This window comes from Thamnophis sirtalis, unplaced genomic scaffold (assembly GCF_051295495.1).
Source record: "Thamnophis sirtalis isolate CommonGarterSnake01/CBP01778 unplaced genomic scaffold, rThaSir2_p1.2 scaffold_11, whole genome shotgun sequence".
Lineage (NCBI taxonomy): Eukaryota > Metazoa > Chordata > Lepidosauria > Squamata > Natricidae > Thamnophis > Thamnophis sirtalis.
In genome coordinates, this window is record NW_028261391.1 from 9,849,245 (window position 1) to 9,864,338 (window position 15,094).

Here is a 15,094-nt window from a genome sequence, read left to right on the forward strand (position 1 = left end):
GTGCATTTTTAACCCGACAGATTTCACCTTCTAATTCTTCTTCCAATCTACAACAGGCTTTGCTAGTTTGTCATCCCTTTGAATAATCACAGCAATTCTCCACACATGTCCCCCAAAAGAGCAACTTGTAACTCTGAAAATGCCATGCAATGAAGCAGAAGGAGGTTATCTGTTTATTGCCAGCCAGGGGTGTCCAAGAGTTATGATCCAAAAGTTCCAGATCAGGGATTTCCAACCTTGGCAACTTTAAGCCTGGAGGACTTCAACTCCCAGAATTCCCCAGCCAGCTGAGAGTTGAAGTCCTCTAGGCTTAAAGTGGCCAAGGTTGGAGATCCCTGGTCTAGATGATGGCCATGATTGGGACCCAAGCTCCACCTGGTTTTATTTATGTATGTATTTATGTATGGCAAGGCTTTGATCTCACCATGGTGACCATCTTAACTTTTTTGAACGTACTCTTGAAACACTCCTCTCGAATGCTACCCACTGCCTGAAATAAAGGCAGCACATAGCGGCCTATTCTTAAGCAATTATGTCCAAATAGACCATGGTTGACCAAACCTAAGGCCTATGGGCCAGATCTGCCCCACGGGTGCTTAGATCTGGCCCAAGGGGCCACTCTGGAAACAGTGAAGGACCGGCATACAGTGCCTCTGTCAGCAAAAACGGAGCTTGGGAGGGCCAAGCCCATCCTGGCCGAAAATGGACCTCAGGAGCCTGTTTTCACTGGCAGAGGGCTCAGGCCACGGGCGCCCACCTCAGACACAAGTGATGTGAAGCTGGCCACACCCACCCTGGCCACACCCACCCTGAGGTCAAACACAACCCTGATGCAGCCCTCAATGAAATCGAGTTGGACACCCCTGAGATGGACCCTTTGCTGGAGCAGCCCATCCCACCTTTAGGTTTGAACTGTTGCCAGAAGATCATCTCACGATCTTACATTTATTGGCTGCCCACTGCTGATGGATTCTTTCATTCCTTATTGGTTCTTCACTGGTTCTTCTGCGACAGGTCAACAGGGCTGCTCTCTCGGAAATAAGTCCCATTGGGTTATTTCAAGATAGGGCCACTTGACTGTGATGTTGCTAGTTGCGAACTCATGTCCGACCCATTGTGACCCCATGGGCAACATTCCTCCAGCCCTTCCTGTCCTCTACTATCCTCTAGAGTCCATTTAAGTTCACGCCTACTGCTTCATTGACTCCATCCAGCCACCTCATTCTCTGTCGTCCCCTTCTTCTCTTGCCCTCAATCTTTCCCAGCATTGGGCTCTTCTCTAGTGGGTCCTTCCTTCTCATTAGGTGGCCAAAGTATTTGAGTTTCATCCTCAGGATCTGGCTTTCTAAAGATCAATCAGGGTTGATCTCCTCTAGGACTGACCGGTTTGATGGCCTTGCAGTCCAAGGGAGTGTCTAAGGGACTGGACTGTGATAACTCTTGATTATCCTTCTCCCCCAACAACAGAAAAGGAATTCATTTTCTTTCCTTACCAAAACTGGGTCAATTCTAGATGAATGGGCTTGATAAAACCCTGCCACAACGTCCAAGGAGCACAGTTAGAAGGTGGAGCTTTTGAAGATGATGGAGCAGAGATTGAGCAATCTCGTACTCTGATTGTAAACCCTGCAAAGTGGCTGCAACCCACAATGCTGATCTGGGCTTGCCGGGTTCTTTTGAAGATATCTGTGGTTCAATTTGGGCTTTTAAAAATAAATCATATTAATTTGCATGGTTTGTTCTCCTCCTAACCTAAACCAGGTTCTAGCTTGCTTGCTTCTTCAGCTAGGTAGTTTGGTTTCACACATAGGTTGGAAAGTTATGTTGTTCAGAAGCTATCTTCTTCTAAGGAAAAACATTCAGGATGTACTGCTAACAATTGCACCTACCCCAGAGGGGGGGCAATCATTTGATAATCCTATTGCTATAAACACATAGCAATAGCAATAGCAGTTAGACTTATATACCACTTCATAGGGCTTTCAGCCCTCTCTAAGCGGTTTACAGAGTCAGCATATTGCCCCCACAGTCTGGGTCCTCATTTCACCCACCTCGGAAGGATGGAAGGCTGAGTCAACCTTGAGCAGGTGAGATTTGAACCGCTGAATTGCAGATAACAGTCAGCTGAAGTGGCCTGCAGTACTGCACCCTAACCACTGCGCCACCTCGGCTCTTTACATGCATTAGTTAAGGTCACACAATATGTTAAATCCCTTTGTCTGGACCAGAGGTGATATTCACCCAGTTCCCACAGGTTCTGGAGAACCAGTAGCGGAAATTTTGAGTCGTTTGGAGAAACGGCAAATAGGCTGGCCCCACCCACACTGCCTCTCACCTGATCTTCTTTTGTTGCCCTGAACAGGAGAACGGAGCTGGAAAGCAGGTTAGTAGGGTGGGGAGGGAATGGTGATTTTGTTTGTTTGTTTGTTTGTTTGTTTATTGGATTTATGTGCCGCCCTTCTCCCAAGGACTCAGAGCGGCGTACAACATTAAAAAAACAACACATATTACAAAAGTTAAAAAAAATTAGATAGAATATCCAAAAAACAAACCCAATTAAGATTGACAATAACATTTAAAAAAAATGATTAAAATTAACAATAATCAATCATTTATTTTATTTTGTTCAGGCCAAGCTGGCTTGCTGGAAAAGCCAACTTTTTAGGGCGCATCGAAAGGACCGAAGGTCGGGGATTATACGAAGCTCCGGGGGCAGCTCATTCCAGAGGGAAGGCGCTCCCACAGCCTATTTTGCAGTATCCTCCCCCTGTCATGACTACCAAGCCACACCCACAGAACCAGTAGTAAAAATTTTGAATCCCACCACTGGCCCTGGACTAACAGAGTGATTGAATTCAGGTACCGTGTTTTCCCCAAAATAAGACAGGGTCTTATTTTCTTTTGACCCCCAAAATAAGCACTTGACCTTATTTTCAGGGAGGTCTTATTATTTTTGAGGTGCAGGAAGCAGCGAGCGTGGTCACCTCATGGCTGCGGCTGTGTTGCAATATTTTTGGGGAGGGCTTATTTTAGCACATGCACGATTGGGCTTATTATCCAGGGAGGTCTTATTTTCAGGGAAACAGGGTATCAACTTGTGTCTAAATGTATACGCCTAGTTGACATGCCATGCAAAGACAAGCTCTCTCACTCCATTTCAACCTAAACTAGTGTGGGTCAACTGGCCTGTTTATTGGTTCAGATCTGGGCCTTTGATTGACTGAAATCCCAAAGATGCTTTTTTGAATGGGAGCCAAACGTTCTTTGTTTTTTTTCCCATGAAGACGTTTTGCTTCTCATCCAAGAAGCTTCCTCCGTTCTGACTGAATGATGGAGAGGCTTCCTGGATGAGAGGTGAAATGTTTTTTTTTTGGGGGGGGCAAGGAAAGTTCAGCTGCCTCTTGAAAAAGCACCTATGGGACAACCACGACTTGGATGACTGAGAATCTCCTTAGAGAATTGAGTGGAAATCCATCAACAAGGACCACGTTTCCTTGGTCTGGTTGTGCCCCTGAAAAAGGCTGCTTAACTCCCCTTGGTTGCGAAGGGATTTTGAATTTGAAACACTCAAGAGGTAATAGCACCACCGAGTTGCAATGTCTGAAATGCAGACGGAGAGTTGTACTTGAGAACTAAGGTCAGTTTTGCAAAACCACTCGTTTGTCCTGCACTGAGCACTCATGATGGAAAACAACAAGCAAAAATCGCCTAACGTTGTTGAGAAACTCTGGCTGAAATCAGAGGGACCAATCTGAGCGTAAGGTAAACATAAAGGTTCCCCTCACACATATGTGCTAGTTGTTCCTGACTCTAGGGGGCGGTGCTCATCTCCGTTTCAAAGCCAAAGAGCTAGCGCTGTCCAAAAACGTCTTCATGGTCATGTGGTCATGACACCAAAGGCGCATGGAACGGTGTTACCTTCCCACCAAAGGTTGTTCCTATTTTTCTACTTGCCTTTTTTACATGCTTTTCGAGCTGCTAGGTTGGCAGAAGCTGGGACAAGTAAGGGGAGCTCACTCCTTTATGTGGCACTAGGGATTTGAACTGCTGAACACCTTTCTGATCAACAAGCTAGCATTTTAGCCACTGAGCCACCACATCTCTCTATTTGAGCATAGGAGGTGCAATTTTACTAGTCAGGCCTTGCATAACACATAGAGACCACATCTCCGCCAGTTCCATTTGCATCTACCTTCCTTAAAACCTTCTTCTCGCCTTTCCGTTTAAAGAACGCCACTTACGGGCCAACAAGGCGGTTGATCCAAATCAAAGCAACTCTCTCAGTCCTGTGGTTTGTCTCAAGTGCCATCCTCACCCAATCTTCCATCCAGAGCCTTTCCAATGTACTGGACTTCCGTTCTGCACAGTTCCTCAGCCAACATGACTGGAGGTTTTTCAGAACTGAAGTCCAGTTGTTATTGTTTTGGAGGAGGGGAAGAGAATGAAAAATTGGAAAGGTTGCTCAAGCCAGACTTGTCCTAAGTCAGACATTGTTTAAACTGCTTGATGTTCCCTTTTCTTTGCCTGAGAATGAAAGGTTAGGTGGGGAAAGCTAGGAAGGTGAGCATCATTAGATCTTGTCCACCAAGACTCAAGATGGGCAGAGAGAGTTGCCATGCAGGAGACAAACAGTCGCTTCTGAAATATGACCAGGTTTCCTTCTATCAGCTCCAGCCAGGATGCTTCTCTTTGCTATTCCAACGGGGAGCTCATTGACCAGTTCCATCCATGCTCTCTTTAGCCCCATGACAACTATCTCTCCCATCAGGACAGCTGGGCTGCAGCTCAGGAAAGCAATCCAAAATAAAACTGGCCTCAGATTAATGCTCTGGTCTAAGAGTGCCAGCCTATCTGGATGTTGGCTTCCAGTTCTGGTCAAGGACCCTGAGAAAGGAAGCGAGGGCGGTTGAGAAAGGAGAACCAAGTACGTGGAAGAAACTGGGGCATCTTTTCTCCATTGAGATAGGACCAGTGGTGGGATTCAAATAATTTAACAAACGGTTCTCTGCCCTAATGATTTCTTCCATCAACCAGTTCACCAAACGGCTCAGAAAGTTAACAACCGGTTCTCCTGAAGTGGTACGAACCGACTGAATCCCACCACTGGATTGGATGGGTGGAAAAAAAATAAGCAAAGGGCTGGATAGGGACGTAGAAATTCTTCACGGGGGGGGGGGGCATGGAAAAAACTGAAGGGAGAAGATTTTTCTCTCCTGATTCTCCTGCCAGCTGAAAAAAGAAAGTCACCAAGGGCTTTTTTAAATGCATATTTAAGGCCTGGAAATTCCCACTCAAGTCATCACGTGGGGCCCCACTAAACATTAGGTACCTTCACAGACTAGAAAAGCTGTCAGTGGACAAAGCTATTCTGAATGGACTAGTTTCCTGGAAGGGGTTTACCCATCCTTCCAATCCCAAACGTGGCTACTTGAGTCCAACTTAACAGGTGTTTTTATTCAATAGCCAAAATCATGGTTTGGTGCCGCACAATTTCTGAAACCCAGATGTTTTGGGACCACCACTGGGAGGGGCTCCCTGCCCACCCATTTGTCCAGTTGCAGAGAGGACGGCTAGAACAGAGGAATCCTTAGTGCTCTCTGTGCTTAGTTGTATTCTTGCAGACAATAGCCCTTAGACTTATATACCGCTTTACAGTGCTTTACAGCCCTCTCTAAGAGGTTTACAGAGTCAGCATATTCGTCCCCAATAATCTGGGTCCTCGTTTTACCCACCTCAGAAGGATGGAAGGCTGCGGAGACTCGAACTGCGAACTCTGGCAGTCGGCATCATTAGCCTGCAGTACTGCATTCTAACCACTAAGTGACATCATCATTTGTTAGCACCAATGACCAGCACAGATGATGTTATCTGGATTGCGTAATGAAACTCCTGCAACAAAACAACTAAGTTCAGAGAAGCATCAAGGACCCCCTCATGTCAACCCTACATGAGCTACACATTTTCTACTTTATTGGTTGAAACAAAGGCTGCTTTGGAAAGGACTGGTGACCTGTTTGATATCTCTCTTTCTCCAGGAAGGCTTCCTCCCTAAAAGTGGCTGAGTTCTGTTAGGGGGTTCTTTGTGTTCGAAGAGCCAGACAAATCTCCCCTTTAGCTCTTCCTTTCCATACTTACTAGCTTAAGAAAGAAACACAGGTCTAACTCTCACCGATTTTCTTTGCTAGAACTTCCAAAACATCCAGTGATTCCGAGTCAAAATCTGAGTTAAGCTGCTGGGGCCAACATTTTGCTCCATTGAAATGGCCCAATGACAAAGAGCACTTGCTCTGGAGGAAGCAGGGCAGACTGAAACACAAGGGGTTTTAAGAAGCGAGGGAGAAAAACCTTAAGTACCCATGACAGTTTGAGCTCCTTAACTCTCTTCTGGACACCCAATCTTTTCACAACGCCTTTTGTGTGTCTCGTTCTAGAACTCCCAACAGATATCTTCCCTCCCTCCCTAATTCTTATTATCCGATTACTTTTTTAAAAAAAACAACACCCCAACCATCCTGGTTTATTGGTTGGATGGATGTCTGTTAGTTCCTTTTGCTTGCTTTAAAAAAAAATGCTTTGAAAGTCTGTGTAATATAAATAGTGATCGATCAGTCTATCTGGACATAATCTTATTTTCTGGAGAATGCCAAGTCTGGGTGGAAAGATACCAGCAAACACTGTGATTTCTCCTCTCCCCCATTTGAGAGGATTCAGTTAGACAGGAGGAGGGAAGAAGTATCAACTCCCTACCAGGCTAAGGCTCGGCGTTACCCGTCTAAAGTTGGGTCCTCCAGAATTTCAGAACCAAGGCGATTTTTAGAAATAATAATAATAACTCAAAACTCTGTTTTGAAGGTTTTGGGCTTGGGTGAATACCACTCGCTTGTCGTCCCCCCCCGCTTTTTTCCCCCTCTCTCTCTCTTTCCATTCTCTTGGGAAGCGACGGCGATCAGGTGGAGGGAGAGATAGTGTCAGAGAGATGGTCTGGGATGGGGAGGGGCTGGGGGTGTCGATTCTTTTGATGCCAGCCGACTGTCATCTCCAACGGGGTGGAAGTAACGGTGCCTGCGCTGTTCTTTCCCGTTTTTGCGCTTTTCTCTCTCTCTCTCTCCCTTCCCTTCCTTCCTTCCTTCCTTCCTTCCTTCCTTCCTTCCTTTCCTTCCTTCCTTCCTTCCTTCCTTCCTTCCTTTCCTTCTTTAATAGAAGTCTCCAGAACGGAGCACTTTTAGGGTCGGGATGTCTACACAGATTCTCCATCATCCTGGTTGTCCCAAAGATGCTTTTTCAAGCTTTTTTCTCTAGTTTGCCCTTTGAAAAAAAAAAGCACCTTTAGGATCGGGATTTATTTTTTAAAGGCCCCTCTGCGGCCCTGGGAACAGCGGGCCATTTCCTGGCCCCTACGACAGTCCTGGACGGCTGATGGGAAGGAAACTCACCTCTGCAAGCGATAAAGGAGGAGGGGTGTAGCGAGGGGTGGAAAGCGAGGGGGGGGGGTCCTTGGGGCCCTCTGAGCTTGGTGGTTTTCTTTGTAGGCGTTTCGTCGTCACCCAAACTAGGTAACGTCGCCAAGTGCTGAAGAAATAAACCAGGCTCCGAGGGCACCAAAAGGCCCGGGTCATTCTCTCGTTTCCAGGCGGGGGATGACTGGAAGGACAACTGACTCACTTCACTTCGCAACTGGGCTCGGGGACTTTTGCTTCCTTGAAGCCTCAGAAGGAAAGTAATGCTGTCTACAATACCCGCCCCCCCCCAACACACACACCACCACCCCTCTCTCTCCCTCTATTTTTCTTTTTCTCTTTCTCTCTCTCTCTCCCTCTTCCTCTCTTTTTCTCTTTCTCCCTCCCTCTCTTTTTCTCTCTCTCTCTCTCCCTCCCTCCTCTTTTTTTCTCTCTCTCTTTCTCCCCCTCTCTCTTTTTCTTTCTCTTTCTCCCTCCCTCCCTCCCTCTTTCTTTTTTCTCTCTCTTTCTCTTTCTCCCTCCCTCTCTTTCTCTTTCTCTTTCTCTCTCCCTCCCTCCCTCTTTCTCTTTTTCTTTCTCTTTCTCTCTCCCTCCCTCTTTTTCTCTTTCTCTCTCCCTCTTTTTCTCTTTCTCTTTCTCCACCCTACATCTCTTTTCGCTTTCTTTCTCCCTCCCTCTCTTTTTCTCTTTCTCTTTCTCTCTCCCCCTCTCTTTTTCTCTTTGTCTCTCTCTCTCTTTCTCTCTCCCTCTCTCTTTCTCCCCCACCCCTCTCCCTTCATTTTCTTTCCAGGCTGGAAGGAGACAAGTGTCGCTGGAGCCAGGAGACTCTTCGTAGGTCGCAGAAGTCTCTCTCCCCCCCCCCCGCCCCCGGTGACCTTCGAGCGCTGACCGAGGCGCAGAAATCTCCTAGTAAAATCAAGTGGCGGTCCCAGCGAATTCTATGGAAACGGCTCCCCAAACCCCATCCCACCCCAGACACAGACTTCTCCAGATTAAAGCTGAAAGTCGGGTAGAAAGAGATTCGCGGGTTGACACACTGCTCTTAGCCTCCACCGCTGCCGGGTCCGGCCCGCTCGTCCCCCGGCCATTTTCTTAGCATGTTAGAACTAGAGAGCAAAAGTGCTAAAACGAGTTTCAGCAAAAGATGCCCTGGCAGAAAATCCGAAGCAGGTAACTTATTGTCTGTGCGTGCGTGTATAAATGCTCCTGAAATGAATGAACGAACACACACACACACACACACACACACACACACACACACAGACACGTGAGTGTATGTGTGTATGTATGTGAATACATTATATATATACACACACACACACGCACACACAGACACACACACGTGGGTGTATGTGTATGTGAATACACACACACACATACACACACACACACACAGACACGTGAGTGTATGTGTGTATGTATGTGAATACATTATATATATATACACACACACGCACACACAGACACACACACGTGGGTGTATGTGTATGTGAATACACACACACACACACATATACACACACACACACATATATTTATTTATCAGCACAAATTTAAAAAAAAACAAAAAAAACCACAAATATAACAAAGGCAACAGTAAAAATATTGGGTTTCTGTCGTGATGGACTCTTGTGACGAGCCGATAGACAGATGATGGAAGCAGTTAGCTTCCTCCCATAATTGGGGCTTACCAGGGGTTGTAAAAAATCATATATATATACACATGTATACATATATACACACATACATATATAAACACACAAACATAACTTTTTCATTTCAGAAGCATTTATACACACATACATGTATATATAAACACACACATATACACACATACACACACATACACATATATACACATACATGTATACACACACACGTGAGTGTATGTGTATATGTATGTGAATACATTGTATATATACACACACGCACACACAGACACACACGTGGGTGTATGTGTATGTGAATACACACACACATATATATACACACACACACACAGATATATACATGTATACATATATACACACATACATATATAAACACACAAACATAACTTTTTCATTTCAGAAGCATTTATACACACATACATGTATATATAAACACACACATACACATATAAACACATACATGTATACATAAATACATAGATATAGATATAAACACACACATAATTTGTTCATTTCAGAAGCATTTATACACACACATATATAGTATACATACATATATAGAATGTATAATATACTATATGAAATATAGTATATAAAAACACACACACACACATATACACACACACAAACATGAGATATAGATGATAGGATCGATGGATAGATGGATGGATAGATGGATATTACTTAATATTATAATATATAATATTATATAGTATAGATATTTTAAGAAGACAATTCGGGGCGGGGCTGCGGCGTGTACAAGAAGTCAGCCCCATCAGAAATCCGAACAAACGATACGGCGTAGTTTCACTGATTCAGGGTGTCAATGACCCCTTGATCAGGACGCGTTTTGGACCCAAACCTCTGCGCGGCCATCCCGTGAGGATGTTCAGAGGGGATTGGCACGTGGGCGCTGCACCGGCTGCTTCCCTGCCTTTATGGATTTGGTTTGAATGGTTTCCCGCTTTTGGCATCTTTGAAAATATCCCGGAAAAGTCGACGATTAAACAAGAGAACTCGGAAAAATGCAAATTAAAAATATGTTTAGAAGCTTGGCAGAGGAGGGGAAAAAAAGTCTTCTTAATTTAGCCCAGGTGCAGGGTGCCACCCCACATACACAGCGAGATCTGTACCCCAAACTGCCAGTGTCCTTTATCTGAACTAAATCATTTCGTCTAGCTAGATAGCCATTGTTTCTCTGTTTTTGAAGCTCTCATATTAACAGATTTATTAGTTGTTTTGCCAGATAATGCTGGGGGGGGGGGGGAGAGAAACCAGCCCTTAAATAACATTTGTTCCTCCACCGAAACGTTGTATCACAGACACTGCTACCCACCCACCCCCCATATTCGGAATGTTAACTTGCGTTTCAACGGCACACCTGTTGGTCGGTACCGTAACGCGTTTCCTTTCAATTATACTTTTTTTTAAACCAGCCGTCGCTAGTTAAGTTTCCTCTGTGGGACGATGTAACACCGATGGTTGCAATGTATGGCTGTGAAAGTTGGATTATAAGAAAGGCTGAGCGCCAAAGAATTGAAGCCTTTGATCTCTGGTGCTGGAGAAGACTCCTGCGAGTCCCTTGGACTGCAAGGCCATCCAACCGGTCAGTCCTAGAGGAGATCAACCCTGACTGCTCTTTGGAAGGCCAGATCCTGAAGAAGAAACTCAAATACTTTGGCCACCTTATGAGAAGGAAGGACTCACTGGAGAAGAGCCTAATGCTGGGAAAGATTGAAGGCAAAAGAAGAAGGGGACGACAGAGAATGAGGTGGCTGGATGGAATCACCGAAGCAGTAGGCGTGAGCTTAAATGGACTCCAGAGGATGGTAGAGGACAGGAAGTCCTGGAGGAAAGTTGTCCAAGAGGTCAAGATGGGGGACACGACTTCGCAACTAACAACAACACTGATGGATACCCAACACTTGTAATGGAGGGGGCAGTTTTCAAATTAAACCTCAGAGCCTTATTTGCATTGTGGTTCCCTTGCAGGCCAATTCCTAGAAGAAAGTGGAAAGGACAGATGGATGTGACACCGACTTGTCTTTTATATTCCCTCCCGTTCATAAAGGGAAAAAAAAAAGATGGAAAGGAAAGAAGGAGGGGGGTATCCTATTTAGAAACGGCGGGGGGGGGGGTTGTCCCAAAATTCTAGCAAATACCCAAAAGGCAAGTTGCGGGCCGGCGCAGCGTGCGCCAAGACAAGCCTCTTTCCTGTAATTTTGACTTTAATTGTTTTGTTAAAGTTGGCTAAAGTTTTGACACGCAAGGCGCAGAATTCGTCCAAGGCTCCTGCTTACGTTGCTCGGGCCGGGCTCTGTAGCCGACAGGGGGCGCTCGCACATCTTACTCGACCCCCCCCCCCTCCTTCTAAGCTCCTTGCAACCCCCGGAAGAAGAGCCGTTACAAGCTTGCGAGCTTAGCGGGGTCGAGTACGGATCTTTAGTCCTCATGGATAAAAAAGAGATTAAAGGCTAACTCCTTTCCCTTTTTCTTCTCCTCCCCCCTCCCTCTCTCCCTCTCCCTCTCTCTCTCTTTGGTATCAGTTTTAACCAACTAACGAAAATGTGAAGCTTTTGTCCTTTGAAGTTCACCCTAGAAAGAGATGGTTACCTCGGGTTCAGAAATGACATCTTTCGCACGAAATCTGGCATGAAATGGGGGGCGGGGGGAGGGAAGGGGGCAATTTAATTAATAAATGATCTTCCTTAGAGGTACTTAGGAGGGGGGGAAGCTTATCCCCTTTCCTCTCCATCTTAACCAACCAATAGCCACCTCCCCTCCCCCCCTTCCCATTCTGCTTAGGTTTCTCATTAAAGTCATCCGATCCAGAGAAATAAATCCATATTCGAGGCTCTCCCGGCCTCCTATTTATGGACCGCAGTGCCATGAAACATAACATTTCTTTTGCATGGGCGCCTGTTTCTTTCAGACAAGTCAATGCCGCGCCACCAGAAAACAGGGCCCAATTTTAAACCGCAACTTCTCGCAGGGAAAGGACCAGCAACGTGAAATATTCAGTTTCCCCCCCAGTCCCGCACGCGAAACTTCACGATAGAGAGCCTAAATAAAATGGCAATAGCCTCACCTCCTTTCCCCCCCACCCCGCACCCCAAATCGCTCTTTAAAAAGCCTCTTCACCTGTATTTAAATATCACGTCTTTAATTATAGCGGTCGGGGATGTATGAGGCTGAAATGAAATTAGCAGTCATTACCGGCCCCTTTAACTCCGTGGTGCTTTTGATCAGCGCTAAATTAGCTTCCCATTTCTAACAAAGACCCTGTAGCCGGCAGCGGGCTGTAAATAAGACAGCTCGCCTTGCCTTCCACACCTTCTCCCTTGTCAATCACAGCTCCGTCATCAACCCGAGATTAACCTTTATCTACGGCAGCCTGTAAAATAACCTAAAGTTTGGGGGGGGGGGGAGGTAAAAAGAAAGCAGGAAATCCGGGAGAGGAAAGGGAGGGAGGAAGATGGGAAGGAGAAGAGGAAGGGAGGGAAGAAGAAAGAAATATGGGAAGGAGAAGGGGAAAGGAAAGGAAAGGAAGGAAGGAAGGAAGAAGGGAAGAAGAAGGGAGGGGGAGGAAGGAAGAAATATGGGAAGGAGAAGGGGAAAGGAAAAGAAAGGAAAGGAAGAAAGGGAGATGGGAAAGAGAAGAGGAAGGGAGGGAGATGGGAAAGAGAAGAGGAAGGGAGGGAGAAAGGAAAGAAGGAAGATGGGAAGGAGAAGGGGAGGGGAAAGGAAAGGAAGGAAAGGAAGGAAGATGGGAAGGAGAAGAGGAAGGGGGAACGGAGGGAGAAAGGAAGGAAGGAAGAAATATGGGAAGGAGAAGGGGAAAGGAAGGAAAAGAAGGAAAGGAAGTTGGGAAGGAGAAGGAAAAAGGAAAGGAAAGGGAGGAAAGGAAGGAAGGAAGATGGGAAGAAGAAGGGGAAAGGAAAGGAAGGGAGGAAAGGAAGGAAGGGAGGAAAGGAAGGAAGGAAGGAAGGAAGGAAGGAAGGAAGGAAGGAAGGAAGGAAGGAAGGAAGGAAGGGATCAAAACAGACGCAACTTCGTCTCTGGCGTGGAACCCCTTTTGCTGGGGATACGCAGAACCCGAGCGGCCGGCGGCGGGGATTGGGCTGGACTGGGGAGGAGATTAATTCTCCCTTGTAATTAGCGACGTTTTCGCTCCTCGTTGTTCCGGCCGAAGCCGTCAAAGACGCTGCAGCGACGAAGGGAGAGGGAAAGAAATCCCTGCTTCTTTGGGGAATGGGGGAGTGGGGGGGGGGGCGCCGAACAAATTGAAGCGGTGGGAAGAGAGCTCGCCTCCCCGAAGGGCGAGCGGGCGAAGGGCTCGGTCGCCCTCTGACCATCAGGGGGCGCGAGTAAGCAAGAGCCAGCCTCGGCGCCTGGCACCACGCCAGCACCTTTTCAAAGCCTCCGCCAGGTAATCCGCGCTCCCTGATTTTCCCCTTCCTCCCTTTTTTTCCCCCATTTCCACCCCCCTCCTCCTCCTTCCCGTCGCCTCTCCCCCGCTCTTTCTCCTCTCCGGTCCTCGCCGCCTCCCATCACTTCATCATCTTCCTCCTTTACCTGCTTCCCGGAAGTTCAGGATGCGCCGAGTCGATTCGCCCAGAGAACAGGCAGCTGGAGACCTGGTCGCTCACTTTTCTCATTCGATTCGGCCTTTCAGCTTGAGTGTGTTTCTTTCCAAACTAGAAAGTAGAAGAAACTTTCGCTTTCTTTGCACTTTTTTGAACCTCCCACTTTTTGTTGAACGCTCTTTCCTCTCCCTTATCTATCTACCTTCCTTCCTTCCTTCCTTCCTTCCTTCCTTCTTTTCTTTCCTTTCTTTCCTTCTTTCGTTCCTTCCTTCCTTCCTGATGTAGGGTCGGGTGCGGGGTGGAGAGGGTGGAAAGGAGAAGGAAGATACAGAAAGAAAAGAATGCCACGGTGGATATGAATTTGCCAATCCACCAATTCCGCTTTCCAGAAACTGTCACTTTCAATCCCCAAAAACGGGAAGAGGGAAAGGAAAGAAGAACGAGAAAAGCCAAAATATGGAAATTGTCCCGACAGTCAAAGGGTCCCCTTCCCCCCATCCTCCCACGATTTCAGGGTTCTCTTCCCTTTTTTTCCCCTTTCTCTATATCTCCCCCCCCCGCGCGTCTTCTAACCACCCCCCCCCCCCAAGGCGAAGGTGAGAAAAAAGCCGACTGGAGTTCGTGACAAACTTGCTGAAGTTACTTACAGATTCTTTCCAGTCCGGACGGCTGGCTCGGAAGCCGTGTGATGGATTGGCCGAAGAAACGCCAAGTCCGCGGGAGGGGGAGCTCTCGCGTCCCACTCGGCCTCTCTCCCGGCTTGGGTGCCCCTTTTTTTCTTCCCGGACCGCCCGGGGAAGACGCTCGGAAACTCCGCTCGTGCCCTCCACTTCGTCCTCCTCCCTCAGCCCGAACGAACGAAATCGGGGTTTTTCTAAGCCCCGTTTCTCCTGCTTGCCTACACACCCTCCAAGTCTTACTCCTAGCATTAAACTGAGCCCCTAGAATGGGGGGGGGGAGCGAGAAAGAGAGAGGGAAAGAGAGAGAGAGAGAGAGACAGGGAGAGAGGAAAATCGTTTATGGTATGGCTTAAAAAAATCCAAATGGCTGTTTTTCTGTGTGTATGTGTGCGTGTGCGCCCGCGCGCGCGCTCGCGCGCGTGTGTTATAAGAATGGACCCACAACAAAAAAGTCAATTCTCTGTCCCTTTTTTCCCCCTCCTTCCTCCCCCCTCTTTTTTTTTCCATGAAGGAGAGAATAAGAATAAAGAATAAAAGCTTTATATTTTTTTTTGCAGTGGTTATTCAAAGATAATTTAATGCCATTGTTTCTGCTACAGATGGTTCTTTTTAATACAATAACAGTGCGCTTTGTGCGAGCCACACACAATACAAAATCGAAAAGCGTTTTCCTGAATAACCATTTTGTTCTCGTTTGTATA

At 46.7% G+C, this 15,094-nt stretch overlaps 1 long non-coding RNA gene across 1 annotated transcript in view; it reads right to left on the reverse strand.

The window, feature by feature from the left end:
• LOC148043534 (uncharacterized) overlaps positions 1–14,677 on the reverse strand; it is a 134,193-nt gene extending 119,516 nt beyond the window's left edge. Inside the window, exon 1 of the long non-coding RNA XR_015698091.1 lies at positions 14,361–14,677. This is a non-coding gene — a long non-coding RNA (uncharacterized LOC148043534). The remainder of the gene's footprint in view (positions 1–14,360) is intronic.
• Between the last annotated feature and the right edge of the window lie 417 nt (positions 14,678–15,094).